Source organism: Coloeus monedula (assembly GCF_965178545.1).
Source record: "Coloeus monedula genome assembly, chromosome: 17".
NCBI classification, from domain to species: domain Eukaryota; kingdom Metazoa; phylum Chordata; class Aves; order Passeriformes; family Corvidae; genus Coloeus; species Coloeus monedula.
In genome coordinates, this window is record NC_138797.1 from 3,988,284 (window position 1) to 4,003,279 (window position 14,996).

The window sequence follows — 14,996 nt, forward strand, 5'->3', positions numbered from 1 at the left end:
CAGTGCTGTGTTTATCCTGGCACGTGTCCCCCCAGCTGACCCAGTGCCGTTGCCAGGTCTGAGATGGTCAAGTGGTCCCCATGTGGTTCTTGGTAAATGAAGTTCAAAGCAACCTGTAACCTGGTTATACGATTCAGCTATGCCCTAATTCAGGTCAAAGAATACAAAAGTACAGTTTCACAGCAATGCTGAGTTTGGTCTATTTAAAAGAGAGCTCAAACTGGGTCCCACCTTTCACAGGGTCCCCAAGACCTGCTCTGGGTGGAAACACCACGTCAGTGAGCAGCCCTGGAGACTGAACATCCATCACGTGTCCCATGTCCCAGATTTCCTTTGGAGCTGCCAGCGAGCCTCGCGTTGGGGCTTCAAGGCTTCTTATGCTTCCTGTGCCACAGCAACTTCAAACATGTTCTTTGCTAAATCTCTGCTAGGACACCAAGATTAGAACTCTCTGCTCCAGTTATTAATCTCTGGAATACTTAATGTGCTGTGTAAGACAGCATCTCGGAAGAAAGAGAAGATGCCCGTGAACTGTCACTAAAAATGTAGGATTATCCCTCCGGAGACAGCCCACAATGATCCTCTGGCAGTCAGTCATAAACCACAAGTTTTGAAGCTTGTGTGGGATGAGCAGAGGAGGGGAGAATGCTGTAATGGATTTAACATTATCCCCAAAGTCATATGGTGGGATTTCCACCCGGTGGTTCAGAACGCCAGGCACAGAGCAGCTGTGCTGATTCCCTTTGCTCACTCCCACTGCTCTGTGCAGGGAGTGAGCTGCTCCCTGAGCATCAGCTTCAACAGAACTCGATTTGAAATGGCTCAAACCCCAGGCATGGTTTGCCAAGAGTTTTTCAGGCTCTTTTCAGGCACTCAGCTTCCTGTATGTAGTTGACAAACACCTTTTCCCCCTCCATGTTCACACGAGCTCAGCCCTCATGTCAGCAAGGTGTCATAGTTTCAAGGGATTTTTTTGTTGCTGTTTATTTTTAAATTACATGGCTTTCTTTACATCCTTGGGGGTCTTTTCTTCCTCTTTTTGAGCAGTGGACTTGGTTCCCATTTTCTAATGCAGCAGAGGCTGTGATGAGAGAACCGTTTTCATGGATCCAGCTCATTCAATGTTTGCTTGTGACAATTCACGGCTGTTGCTCTGCCCTCACTTCTGTGTCTCAGCAAAGCCAACCTGAGAGCGGTGCTGGCTGAGGCTTTCACAGAGTGCACAACTCCTCTGGGGAAGGAGGGAGGGCAAGTAAAATCGTGGAGGCTTGGTCCATTTGTGCTTATGCACAGTGTGCCAAGTGGGAAAACCTTCAAACCACTCATGTCCTGAAGCCAGAAGAAGTCTCAAGAATGGTGAGAATCTCTCTGTGCAGGTATGCTTTTATTTTTAAGCAATTGCTGTTCCCTGCTATCAGAGTACAAAGCAAGCTGGATTTATGGTCTGACTGGGAAACTTTTGTGCTCTTAAAATTCCTGGGTTTAGTCAGGACAGTATTTTTTTAGCTTTTAAATTATTTCAGATTTGAGTGGAAGTATGAAGCAGCTTGTCCCTTCATCTGACAGGAGGTAAATATGCAGTGCTGATGGGGAAAGCATTTTTATGTTGTCAGTGATGTTCTGTGAAGGCATCCAAGTTCCTGCACTTCCAGCAGTCAGGCTGTTACAGCAAGAGGAAGCTCCTCCCCAGGGAAGCTTGTGGCAGGTCTGGCTGGACAAATGAGCCTCACAACATGCAAGGAAGGAGTGTGGCTTTGTTCAAACCCATGTCAAATGAATTCCAGAGGAGAGAGACCTTTGGAAAGCTCCTTCTGTTTGAGCTCCTTGGGACTATAGTGGGTGATAGAGTATTGGATTGCAGGGAGACCACGGTGCACTGGGTGCCTTCCTTGTTTAGGTGAAGGGCAAAGGTGCGTGGTGGACCTCTGAGTAGGAGAAGTTTTGAGGGATGGTGGTGACCTGCAGCCCCCAAAGCCTCAAAGCTGCTGTGGTGACACTTTCCCGAGTGCCCTGATGCCCAGGAGGGTTGGGAGGCTGTTGACTGCAGCAGAGGCTGATTTTTCCTCCTCTAAACTATCACCCTGTTTCTGCAGCTCTCTCTGGAGCACACTCCATGCTCCTAAATGGCTCCTTATGCCAAGTGGGAAAACTGTCCTGTACAAGTTTGGGAGGCTGGAAGCTCACTGCCTTGTCTGAGCTTGCTTGGAAGCAAGTTCCAGTCAGTGCAAACAGTTTTTGAATAGTCTTATCTTTCCACTAAACATTTTGATGTGGAAGTTTTTTTCTTCAGGGTGTTTTCACTCTCTTCAAAGGAGAATAGTAATGGGTAAAACTATCCTGCCTCACTGACACTTGTTTCTGCACTTGAACAGCAGCCCCACTGTGTCCAGATGAGGTCCTGTTGCTCTGATCTTCCTGATCTCCTGTGAGAGAGCCCCTTCACTGGGCTTCCCCACACAATTTTAGAAATAACTCAGTCCCTGCTAGAACAACCAGAAGTCCCCTGTGGTACGCAGACTTCTCTGTCACCCCCTTACCTTGAGCACCAGCTGCCTTTCAGCGTTTTGTCTGCTACACTTAGATAAATCCACCTGATCTAGAAGCCATCAACTGATAAACTCTCAGTTGCTCCAGAGGCAAAATGCCTTGAGAGGGTCCCAAACTACTTTCTTGGACACATCCACAATGATATGTCACCCTTAAGCTCAGTTTTGTTCCTCAGTTCCTTGTGCATTAGCACAGTGCTCCTGGCTGGCATTGCTTCTCAGCTCTGGGAAATGCATTTCATATCCTCGTCCTTAGACTAGTTTCTTTTTCCCACTCTACAGCTTGGTTAAAATATACCCCACTCCTCCTCTCACCCCAGATTCCTGCCACATACCTGGCATTCTTTCATCCTTAATGAGATGAAGGAGTGGGGGATTTCGCCCTCCTGGAATTTTAGAGGAATACTAAGTGGATTTCTCATGAAAAGCCCCATTTAGGATACGAATCACCCTGACAGATAGTCCATGACAGCAAACCTTGGTTTTTTGCTGGTAATGGTGAACAGAATTTTTAGTTCCCTATTAAATAACTGCTTTCTGCTTGGTTGTTATAAGATGATCAAGACCCTGTTGGAGCAAGTTCCCAGTGGATGAAGCAGAGATTTGTATCCTTGCAAAGGTAGATGGGGAGACCAGTGGAACTCCTGCTGCAATCTGGCCAAACTTTCCATATAGACAAGACACCATAAAAGCGGTTAAGTCAAAATTGTTTTCATCCAGACTCAGTCATTAATTTCCCTTAATAAACATAAAGGTTTGTTGGATCAGAGGTTCCTCCAGCCTGGTCCTGGAAGTGACCTGCAGGAGATGATGAGGGGGGAGTGTAGGAATAGGAGCAGTGTGATGTGCGTGTAAAACAGGGAGAGGACGGTGAATCATCCCAGCTGGTCAGTGTTACACAGCCAGGGACACTGGAACGCAGTGTTCCTGGAGTCCTTGCATGGGATCCACCACAGAACCCTGCCCTCACACGTGTTGAAAGGCCAGGTTAAAGTATTCAAATTACAGAGCTCAGCAAGGATGATGAGTTTGGAGTAGCAACACCAGTCTGGACTGAGCATCGTGCTGGAGCGCTGGGCTGGGGATGTTCCTGAGGCTGCAGCGAGGCAGCTGCGACAGCCCCAAGCTGTGCCCCAGCAGTGAAGGGCTGGCACAGGACACAGCGAGCCCGGCCCTGCTCCTGCTCTGCGAGAGGGGCTTTGCTCAGCTCCGCGGGGCAGCGGCAGGAGGAGCGCTGGGCCCCGCTGTGAAGGGGGCTCCGGGTTCCTTTCATCCCTCTCTGCTGTGGCAGAGGGCCACGGGCTGTCCTCGCTGCTGGGAAACAATGGAGAGGAAGGCTTTGATTCCAGCAGTGATGGACACCCTCCTGCTCCAGGGTGGTGCCGATGGAAGGAACTGGGGGCTCGGTTATTTGCTTTTATCCTTTGTTAACCGCTGGTGACTTCTTGTTGTGGGAACTGCTGTGACTCCTCTGTAGGTTTTATTTATGCTCTTTTTGGCTGACGCGGTTCGCAGGAGGCCTTTGATTTTCAGCGCCGGCAGTGTCCCCTGGGCTGGGAACGGGAAGAGCTGAGCCGGGCTGTCCTCAGGCGCATCCAGCCCGGGGACAGGGATGCTGTCCCGCTGCGGTGGCACCGCACATGGCCCGGGGAGCGCACATCAGCCACACGCTGCTCTGGGCTGTCCCAGCTGGGCGATCTGTGCCCAGCATTGCCCTCCCGTGCCACAGCAGCGTCCCTTGTCAGCAGCAAGGCGGCTGAGAGCAGCTGGTGGTGCTGCAGTGCCAGCGGGTGGAAAAGGTGCAATTGGGCATTTATGGGAATTTGTAGGGTTTTTTTAAGAGGAGGAGAACCAGGAGGATACAGAGCTTTTTGTAGCGGGTTCATGCTGCAGGTTTATGCCTGGAAGAGCTGGGGAAGGCCCAGTGTGTCATCCAGGAGAGCTTTGCTCAGGCCTCCTTCCACAGGGACTGCAAGGGATGATTCCCCAGCTCCTGAAGGCTAGGCTTCCCCCTGTGCTATAACATTTAATCCATGCTTTTTACCATAGTTCCTATTCACAGGGGTCTACTTCTGCCCCTTGCTGCCCAGATCCATTAGTCTGGGTACTGAGTGAAAACAGCTTTTATAATGATGCAAAAATGGAGGGTATAACTCATATTTATACTTCCCCTGAGCCCAGTCTCTTGAAGGCATGTTAGAAATCTCATTGAATACTGTTTTTCACCACACAACAGATTCTCCAGGCAGCAGAGATGACAATTCCCAGGAACCATAAACCCCTTGAGCATGTTTACCCAACTCAAAGCGCGCTTTATAATATTATAACACCTTCAACCCACTCTGCAATTGTACATGCTGGGATTTGAAATTGTACAAGAACTGGTTATGCTGTGTGTCTTACAGAGAGCTTGGAAATGTGTTTTTAATTGTGAATTTAGGAGCTGTGGATGGCAGCTTTACAAGCAGTGTCACTTCAGTCACGGGAGCCAGCAGCCACCAACAATTGATTTTATCAGGTATCAAAGTGCACCCTTACGCTCTGGGAAGCAGGGCTCAGAGAGGGTTTTTATCTCAAGCTCTGGGCTTTATGGGGAGGGGTTAAGTAGATGGTCACTGTTTCAAGGAGAGCTTCCAAGTGCTCTCCAACACCCCTCTGCACGGTCTGGCAGCAGGGACTGAGCTACAGAGCCACGTGGGAAGTGAAGCTGGTTCACGTGGGAATGCCCCTGCTCTGGAAGAAGTAGATATCAAGAAAACAACATAAAAAATACCCCTCCAAACACCACTGTTGTGATTTTAAACCCAAAATAGCAATTTGGTGTTTCCCATAGAAGGAACCCTCCGTGACTCGTTCTGAGCAGCCCCACTGACTGTTTCCTATTTTTCTTCCTTGTAGGCGGCTGTTTGAGCCGCTCCGGCTCCTGAATTAAAGGAAGTGTTTTCCTGAAATGCAGACAGAAATGCTCCTGGGTTTTCTGGCTCAGGAAATCAGTCCTCAAATCTGAGTCTGACTTTGGAGCCACAGACATGAGCAGTCTCCACCAGGCTGGTAGGAACCCAGTGAGTCCAGCCCTGCCAGAAGGGAAAAATCCCATTTCTCCTGCTTTGAAGACTTCATGTCCTTGACATATTTTTGTTTCATGGGCTTTGTCAGAAGATGCCCTACCAGGCTGCCCCTTCCTTTCAAAAGAAGGCAAAAAAATCTAGGCAAAATCCCCTGGTATTTTATATTATTATAAATACATATATTTTGACATCCTAAGATCTTTCTGGAAATTAAAGCAAAAGTATGTTTATTTTAAAAATCTATTGCACCTTCATGTTTCTGCTTGAAAATAAAAAGGTTGTACCTCTCTCAAAGTGGCATCAGTTTCTTTTCAGATGTATAATTTCAACATTTAGAACTTAAGTGCAAGCCTCTAATGCCACTATTTCTTAGTACCACTGCCACGACTGTTTAGACATAAAAGCCATTGGATTACAGCTTTATGTTAAATGAGGAACCATAATTAATATGATCATGTTTAATTTCTTCCTTACTGAAGGAACAGAACGATAGAATAATTGCGCCAGAGAGAAGAGAGTTTCCTCAAATGAGTAAATGACAAGATTTAAAAAATAATTTAGCTATCGGAAAGAGAAGTTTAAGGCATCAGATAGGATCAGTGGAGGATATAAGATGCAGAATGCCCTGCTTGAGATGTGGAGAGAGAATCCCAAGGAGGTTCATTTCACACCTGCAGCATCCCCCCTCCCTGGTGTAGTGCCAGCCAACATCTCAGCCCCATGAGCCGCTTGCTCACTCCCCCAGTGTGAGGGGTGAGAGAAAAGTGAGAAAACTCATGGATTGAGATAAAGGCAGTTTCATATGGGAAGCAAAAGTCACGTGTGCAAGCAAAACAAAACCAGGAATTCATTCCCCACTCCCTATGGGCAGCAGGTGTTCAGCCCTCCTTAGGAGAGCAGAGCTCCATCACGTGGAACAGCGGCTGGGGAAGACAAACACTCCAAATGTTCCCCTTTTCCTCTTCTCCACCCAGCTCTGTGTGCTGAGCATGAGGCCACATGGGCTGGGATATCCCCGGAGTCAGCTGGGATCAGCTGTCCCTTCCCCACATCTTCAGCACCCCCAGCCTCCTCGCTGGTGGAATAGAAAAGTCCTTGGCACGATGCAAGCCCTGCTCAGCAGGAGCTGAAACATCCCTGTGTTATCAACACTGTGTTCAGCACAAACCCAAAACAGGCCCATACCAGCCACTGGGAAGAAAATTAATTCTATCCCAGCCCAAACAAGTACAGCCAGGTGCAGGTGGAGCAGCGGGATTTTCCCGAGCTGTCCCTTTCCTTCTCAGCACTGTTTCATGGAAAACACAGAATGAAAAGCCTTTGGTTGTCAGAGCTCCACAAAATATACTCTGTTTTTCACTGCTCTCTCCATTTTTTGTCAAAACTACATTCCCTGGCCATTTTGGGAAGCAGAACGTGTATAGAGAAGTGGCAATGACCCTGCTGTCATGTCCAGCCCCTCTGTGACTCTTTCCAGAGAGGCTCATAATGATTTGTAAACCTGGGAGGCTGTGCACACAGAGACATTTTATACTGAAAAGAGGTAGACTTGGATTAAATATAAGGAATAAATTCCTCCCTGTGAAGGTGGGGAGGCCCTGGCATAGGTTGCCCAGAGAAGTTGTGGCTGCCCCACCCCTGGAAGTGTCCAAGGCCAGGGTGGACAGGACTTGGAGCAACCTGGGATAGTGGAAGGTGTCCCTGCCTGTAGCAGGGGGTGGAAAGAGAGGGTCTCTAAGGTCCCCTCCAACCCAACCCATTCCATGACTGGGTGATTTTCACCCAGCTCTAAGTTCCTGCACGTCCCCATGGGTTTGTGGGATGCTCTGGAAAGGTGCCTTGCTGTACCCTGTAATTTGCTCATGTACAAACCAGGGTTTGATGGCTCCATGCCTGCTACCCTGTCATGAGTGAAGCAGCACCTGCAGCTGGCACTGCTGACTGTCCCTGCAGCACCCTGGTGCATCCCACAGAGATCACAGTCCCAGCACTGACACCTCATCCCTTTATCTTCTGTACAGCACATTTTGCCATTGAGTCCTCAAGCCTGGGAGCACTTATCTTCTCCTGGTGGAAATCCAGCACGAATGACTTCAGCAGGAACAGAATGATGCAGCTGGAGTACGCTTTATCCACACGCTGGTACAGCGTGCCACAGCCTTGATCACACATCACCGTTCACCTCTGAGCCCCCAGCCCACATTTTTGGTGTACTGTAAATACATTTGTGCTTTTCCCTTCCACATGGCTGCATGCTGACACCCATGTGTCCCAGGCCACTATTACCCTTGTGTTTCAGGAATACAGCTGGGTGCCACTGAGAGGGTGTTAGAACACCCTTGTGCTCAAAAATATGACCTTCAAATTACTTGCTTAAACTTCTGAATGCAGAGGGAGGAGAGTGTATGTCAAGCTCTCTGTTATTGCTGGGGTGAAAGAAGAAATGAATGCTTATTTCTGCCTGCAGTTCCTCCCTGAGCTGTTCCCCAGGAATACTTTGCCATTAAGCATCCCTCCCAGATTTCTGGTGACATTATTAGTGGTAATGGTCAATTAGGTACACAGGGAAGGGAGGAAGAGTGATCAACAGAGATGCCAATTTTAACCCTAGCAGGACAGAAGAGAATTAATGCTTGCTGAGCAGAAAGATTAAGATCCTAACAGAGAAGGGAAGAGAAGGAAAAATTGGAAGCCTTCAAAGAAAGAACTACAGAAAACATTTAATTCTGCTTTTTCAGGCTTCCAGAACAAGCCAAACACATTTTCACCTGCTGGCTCAGATTTGACTTTTGATTCACAATTATATAATGTGTTTTGCAGCCCACATTTTAAGCAGAGTCTGAAGGTAAAAGGATCCAGGGGCCATTGTACTATCAGGGAGAGGAATGTGGTTTTTGATAGAGGTGGGAATTTGCAGCAGCTCAGGTCTGGGCTGTTCAGGGATTAGGTCAGTATCAGCTCTCAATGCTGCCTTAAGGCAAATTGAATTTTTCCACAGAAGAGTGAAAGATTAAGAAAGAAAGAAAGAAAAAAAAAAAACCCAACCCTGTAACTTAACTAATCACCTGCCACTAAATAAGGCACCATGAACTATTCACCACCTCCACTCTGCTTTATACATTACTGCAGTAATTACATGGCACATTTGGTTGGAGCATTTCTAATCCTTGCAGAATAAAAGGGATCCTGCCCTGCTGTGCCTGTGCTGTGTTGGTGGCTGCATTTGAGTGCCTGGTGGTGGGCTCAGTCAGGGGGTGAGGTGTGGGCAGGCAGGAGATGAGCTCGGAGGGATGGGGATAATGAGTGTGGTGGTTGTCCAGCTGGGAATCAGCTTTGTCCCACAGGGGTTGATTCTCAGCTGTGTGATTTCAGAAATTCTGGGTCTGTTGGTTTGCATTGATGGCTGCTGTTGGAGAGAAGGCAAAAAGGCTGCCTCCTCCAAAACAGGTACTGGGTGTCTGTGACTTGTTGCTTTTCCTTCTGTAGTGGAGTAGCCCCAGTGATACCCCACCCCAGGTGCTCCTGTAACTCCTGTTAGACCCTGGGCTCAATTCCCTGCATGGCTTAAGCTTTGTGGGGTGGGTGGGTGCTGAGGATGGGATTGGAATGGTGGTTCTGCAGGACAGGTGTCTCTGGTCGCTGCCTCCTGGTGAGCAGAGCTCCTTGCAGAAACCCTGCAGTGGTCACAGGCTCCCTTTTGCTTTGCTCAAAGGAGGCTCACTCTAGGTAGAAAAAATCTGTTTTCACTCAGTAAACAGGGAAGAAAGCTGTAGATATGCCTAAGATAATGGTCTCCTCACTCTTGAATTAAGAGAAGGCTTAATGATGGCTCTGAGAGTGTTTCCTACTGCAGCTGCTCAGAGAAGAAGGGAGGGGAAGCACCTCACCAGGGATCACCAGGACTGTTTCCCCATCTCTCTGCTGGCTGAAAGTAATCTGTAGCATGGGTTATGCTTTGCTGCTCCTGGGGCTGTGGACTGTCTCCTCCAGACCCCCTCCCACCCTCCTGCCATAGCTGTGCGTGGCCAGGCTTGGCACTGGGGGTGATTAAGGGCGGGAAGATGGAAGGAAAAAACCAATTATTACAGTGTGGACAACAGCCTGGTGGCCCTGCAGAGAAGCAAAATCTATTGCAACACCTTTGGCAGCACTGCTGGAAGCAGAGCCTGTTTCTCACAGGCTCAGTGCCAGGAGTCACGGACCTGTCTCCAGCAGTGGTGTGGGTATGCTCAGGCTTGGGCTGAAGTGAAGGGTTCAGGTTGAGCAAGTTCAGCCAGGTGTGCCAGCAGCACTTTGTGGTCCTGCCAGGTTTGCTGGGGACTCGCTGAGCTGCAGCCTGGCAGGGCTGTGACGCTGCTGAAGGGCTGGGACTGTCACCTGTACCATGAGAGGGGGCTGCTGCACAGGACACAAATTACCTATTTGAGTTATTCCTCTGCTCGTGACCTCTGCTGATGTGTCTGGTCCTGGGTGTTTTTGGTGGCACTCCTGTTTGGTGGCTGCCTTGGCACACTGTGGAAGGCATCAGCTGGTTGGACTTTGAGGGGCAATGAATGATTCCCTCAGGTGGAGGGGTGTTGGCTGAGACCTTGAGAGGCTCATGCTGCTGAGGGTTCATTATGTTGTGTGCAGTGCTAGAGCCCTGGGAACCTGAATAGGAGTGGTTTGGGTTATTTGCAAATTCACAGCAAATGGAGGTGTCCAGTAGCACTGGGTGAGGTGGTCAGAGGACAAATGAGGCTCTGACCTTGGGCAAGCCTGGGGCCAGCCAGGTGCACACCTCCAGCCTGCCTCCTCCTGGGATTTCTGGCTGTTCCTGCAGCCCTTCTGGGCAGGGGCAGGGCTCATGCCTGTCCAGAGGTAATTTAAGATTTCTTGGTGGTCTCTAAATTGCGTGTCCCCCAGGCCATGTGAGAGCCCAAGGAAACCACACAAAGGGAAGACTTTTCCCTTCCAATGCTGCTGTGTGCCCATGTTGGGCAGAGGCAGTGAAAGCATCAGCTTTCCAGCAATAAGGAATTTATAGCAACCCATTAACTCCATTAATTGTTGTCTTAAAGAAATGAAAGGAGCTGCCTGCATGAATTAGTGAAAGGAAGCAGGAGGGGATTTTTCTCTATCCCTCCTTACAGGTGTGAATTGAGAGGGGTGCACCTCAACCCTGCAGCCCTTGTGCTCCCAGGGGAGCACAGCAACATCTCCCACCCCCAGCTGGGCTCTGCCAGGCAGCTCCCAGGGCTTTGCCATGGACTGGGGGACGATGCTGCCAAGCCAGCTGTGCCAAAGCCTGGCCTCCCCAGTGAGCCTCAATATCTGTGTGCTCATGAGAGCTGCAAACTGATTTTTTTTTTTTTTTTTTTTTTTTTTAAAGAAGTCAGACCTGAAACTTCAGCTACACTCCGTGGGGATACATCTTTTATTTAGGTACCCACATGTGACTGAGCACTTACAGCCTACCACCCACTGGAAAAGGCAAGATTTTGCCCCTTGCTCAGCAAAATTGGCATTTCAGGCATTATGAGGCAATTTGTAAGTGTCCAGCCTAATAACAAGACAAAGCTTGTGTTGATATCTATGGGAGCAGACTTAAACCAATGTTCATTGCTTTTGGAAACCTTTCTTTTTCCTACTGTATTTCAGATTTAGATGATTTTTTTTCCCCCCACTGTTTCATGGTCAGGGATAGAAATATCTCCTTGATACAAGGTACTGATATTTAACATCAGGCTGCCCTGATTAAGTAAAAATTATTTCTTAGAGTGTGATTTAAGGCACAGCCAAGAAAATAATTTAAAATGTGAATACTTGCTGCAGCTGTGAGACTTAATAGACATAAATCTGTGTTTCTGGTGACTTCACTGATGCCTCACCCCCCATATGCCTCTAAAACATTATTACCGAGAAAATTTAAGACCTTACCAAAGAAGCTTAGCCATAGCACTTTGTGTTGTATGTTATTTAGTGTCCCAAAGTGCTGAGCAGTGGTTTCTGGGGAAGGGATGGGTAGTTTAATCCCATACCTGAAGGCTTTGGTGGCTCTTTTGAGAGGCTTCATCCCTGCTGCCAGACCTGGCTGCAGAGCCAGAAGTCTCCCACTTTAACCACTCTCCTGAGGAATAATTTAGCATGGATGCCAAAGCATCTTCTCAAACCAGGGAACAGCTGGTCCATCCCCAGCCATGGAGAAAGACATCCCAAATTCTACCCAAATTGGATTCCTCTTATGAGTACGAAAATACTGTAACTCCTTCAGAAATTAAGACTACTCAGATTAACCACCACAAATCCTCCCTTCTTTCCTTCTCCTCCAGAATAATCCTTCTCAAAAACCTTTAGGAAATGAGTGGGGTCAGGCTTGCAGAGCACTGGGACAGCCAGGTACTGCTGTGAGCTGACCCTGTCCCTTTGGGGTCTGTTCAGTGCCACCAGGCCTCAGTTCAAGTTGTTCTGGTAACCAGCCCTGAGTCATTGCACCATTAATTCGGCTGAGCCTTCAACAGTGCTCATTTCAAACATCAGGGCTTTATTCCTTCACCTGTGGGTGGAATTAAAAAAAAAAATTAATTAATGCTAAGCAGTTATCAGCATTTAGAAGAGTCTTGTGTGCTTTGCAATGACTTTACCCAGTGTTGTCTTATATTTCTGGAATGTCATCTTCCTCTCTGCACTGGTATTTTCCTGGGAACTTGAGCATAGTGGTAGCTCTGTGTTTGTCCTGGCTACTGAGTCAACACCTGTAATGCTTTCAGACTGAAATAAGTGTTGTTTATGTAATGTAAGTGGCAAAGGCTCAGTTTTGATGACTCCATCCCCAGTGCTGTGAGTTTTTATCCATCCAGTCACCTCTAGAACAGCTGAATAATTGCATGGTTAAAACATGGCTTTTGTTAAACAAGCAGCAGCAGTTGATGAGGGGATGTGGGACATTGATAAGAACTTGATGAAGCCCTCCGCACTCTGCCTGGTCAGGCATCAAATCTTCTAGTGGGAACTAGAAATTGATGGTTTTATTTCTTATAAAATGGAGAAGTATGTGAGCAGAACTCATCTGTGAAACAACCATCATCCTGCTCTTTGTTCCTCTTTTTCTGAATATTTATTTTTCCTGGAAGTTCATCCTTGTGTCAAAAAATATCAGACAAAGTCTGTGAGACAGGGATGTCCATGATCAGACTAGGTGGCACAACTGTGAACCAGACTTTTATTAAGCACTCAGAGTATCAGAGCAGGAAACTTCCAACTAATACTGATGAGAATCCATTTTTTCCCCCTCATTTTAAATACTGCAGCACAATGTATGTTGTCATCATCGCTTTTCTTGTTACATTGTTTGCATTGATTTCTTTTCTACTCATTAGGATCTCAATGAAAAAATGGTCTTCCATTTGTTCTGTAACATGACCAGGGCAACTTAACTGGAACACATGTGAAAGCAATTAGGAACATCTTGACCTGCAACAGATGCAGAGCCATGCCCAAATGAATGGCTGAATGCACTGAGAAAGGAAAAAAACATTCATCTGCTTTGCTAAAAGCTCAATAAAAGTGGGAAAATCTGGGGTGTTGCAAAATAAAACCCAAGTTTGGGGCAGGAGCCACTTGTGTGTTGCCATAACCAGGGAACAGGCTTTGTTCTGCATGTTCTGCTCTGTTAGGTTGTCTTGATACATCATTAAACCAGGTCTCAATAGCCTCAGGGGGAAAAAAGAGAATCCTGATGTTGCTTTTAGAGCTGTCTGTGTTGTGTAATACTGAATATTCAATTAAGATACCTTAACCTTGAGTCTGTATTTCTAATGTCAAGGAACTTTGATAAAGGGCTGAGTTTCTGCTGGCTCCTGATGTGTCTTTTGGTGTTGCTTTGTTCTCATTCTCACTGTTCTTAAATGCTGATTATTTAAATGAGAATTTATGGATTTAAAGAGCAAAGGCATTATGTTCCCTTTTGGAAACACGGGGCACGTGTGACTGACTGGACTCTGAAAACACAACCCAGGTTATTTGAATGCTGCTGCAGCAGAGTCTTGTGTTTGCACAGCATCATCCCTGTCAGGGCAGCTGACCAGTAAAGCCACCCTTCTTCTGGAGGAGAAAGTCCTAAGCACAGAATCTCTGTGTTCAAATCCCTATAACCCAGCCCCTGACTCTCACAGCCGTAAATCCAAGCTGCAGCTTTCCTTCCTCAGGCCCTGCTAAAACTAACAGGGGGACTTTCATCAACTGTAGAAACTGGATCTGGCTCTGAAAGGTGGACAAAGGCTTCTGACACTCCTGCTGAGGCTTTTATGCCTTCAGCTATCAAGTGTGTTCTGTGCAGAGCATCATTAAAGATGCATGGCCTGTCAGGATCATTTCCCAGCGGGGCAGCGCTGCCTGGGCTCGGAGCAGCAGCCCCAGCATTCACAGTCTCCTCGTGCTCCTTTGCTTCACAGATGGTCAAGTCCTGCTGAACTCCAGGGCTCTCTGAAGCTGGCCCAGCCAGGTACAGCTGTCTGCTGTGAGGACTTGCTCAGAGCCAGGGATGGCAGTGCCAGCCTTTCACAGGCTCGCTCTGGGGTGCTGCTCCAGGGGACAAAGTGAGTGGTCACTCCTGGGAGAGGAGCAGGACCTGAGTGAAGGCACCAGAGCCATGGGAATGGCTGGAGAGAAATTCCAGTGAATAAACCCCCCTGGAAACTGGAAGATGAAACTCCTCAGAGAGCAGAACCAGGGCACTGAGCAGGCTGCAAGGCACAGCATGGCTGGTTCATCTCAAGGGTTAAGTGCCGGAACAAGCCAAGGGCTTGGGGTTATGATTCCAGAAACGTGTTTGCAGTTTTTCTGTTCCAAAGGTTTCTGAGGCCAAGTTTCTCTCTGAGCTTGGATTAAAATATACATTGCAGAGTTGTATATCTAAACAGAAATGCCAGGCACACCCTTGAACCCTTCAGCTTGTCAAATACCTGAATGCCACAGGGTATTTGGTGGCTAAATGTTCTGTGTGCTAACTGCAAACCAGATTATCAGACAAAATTTGCTTAAACTGGGGGGAAAGCTCACAGATGATGACAAAGCACTGATGAGTTTCAAGTCCAGTGCACAGGAGATATTTTAATTAATTCCAATCAATGGCTGCCTAATAGAAGGCAGAAGGCCCTTTAATGGGACCAGTGTGTGAGAGTTGTGTAGAAATTTCATGGTTTTCCTCCGGTAGTGCCCTGACCATCCCTCTAAATCACAGTCCTCTGCAAAAGTGACATTTCCTTTCAAAAGCAGTGCTGTTCTTTGTATTTGCCATTACACTCAACACTGTTGTGTTCCTGTGATCAAGGACTAGATTCTTGGGTCAGGATTTTTTATAACAGATTAAAGAAAACAGAAGTTAGAGAAACGTGGGGCGCTG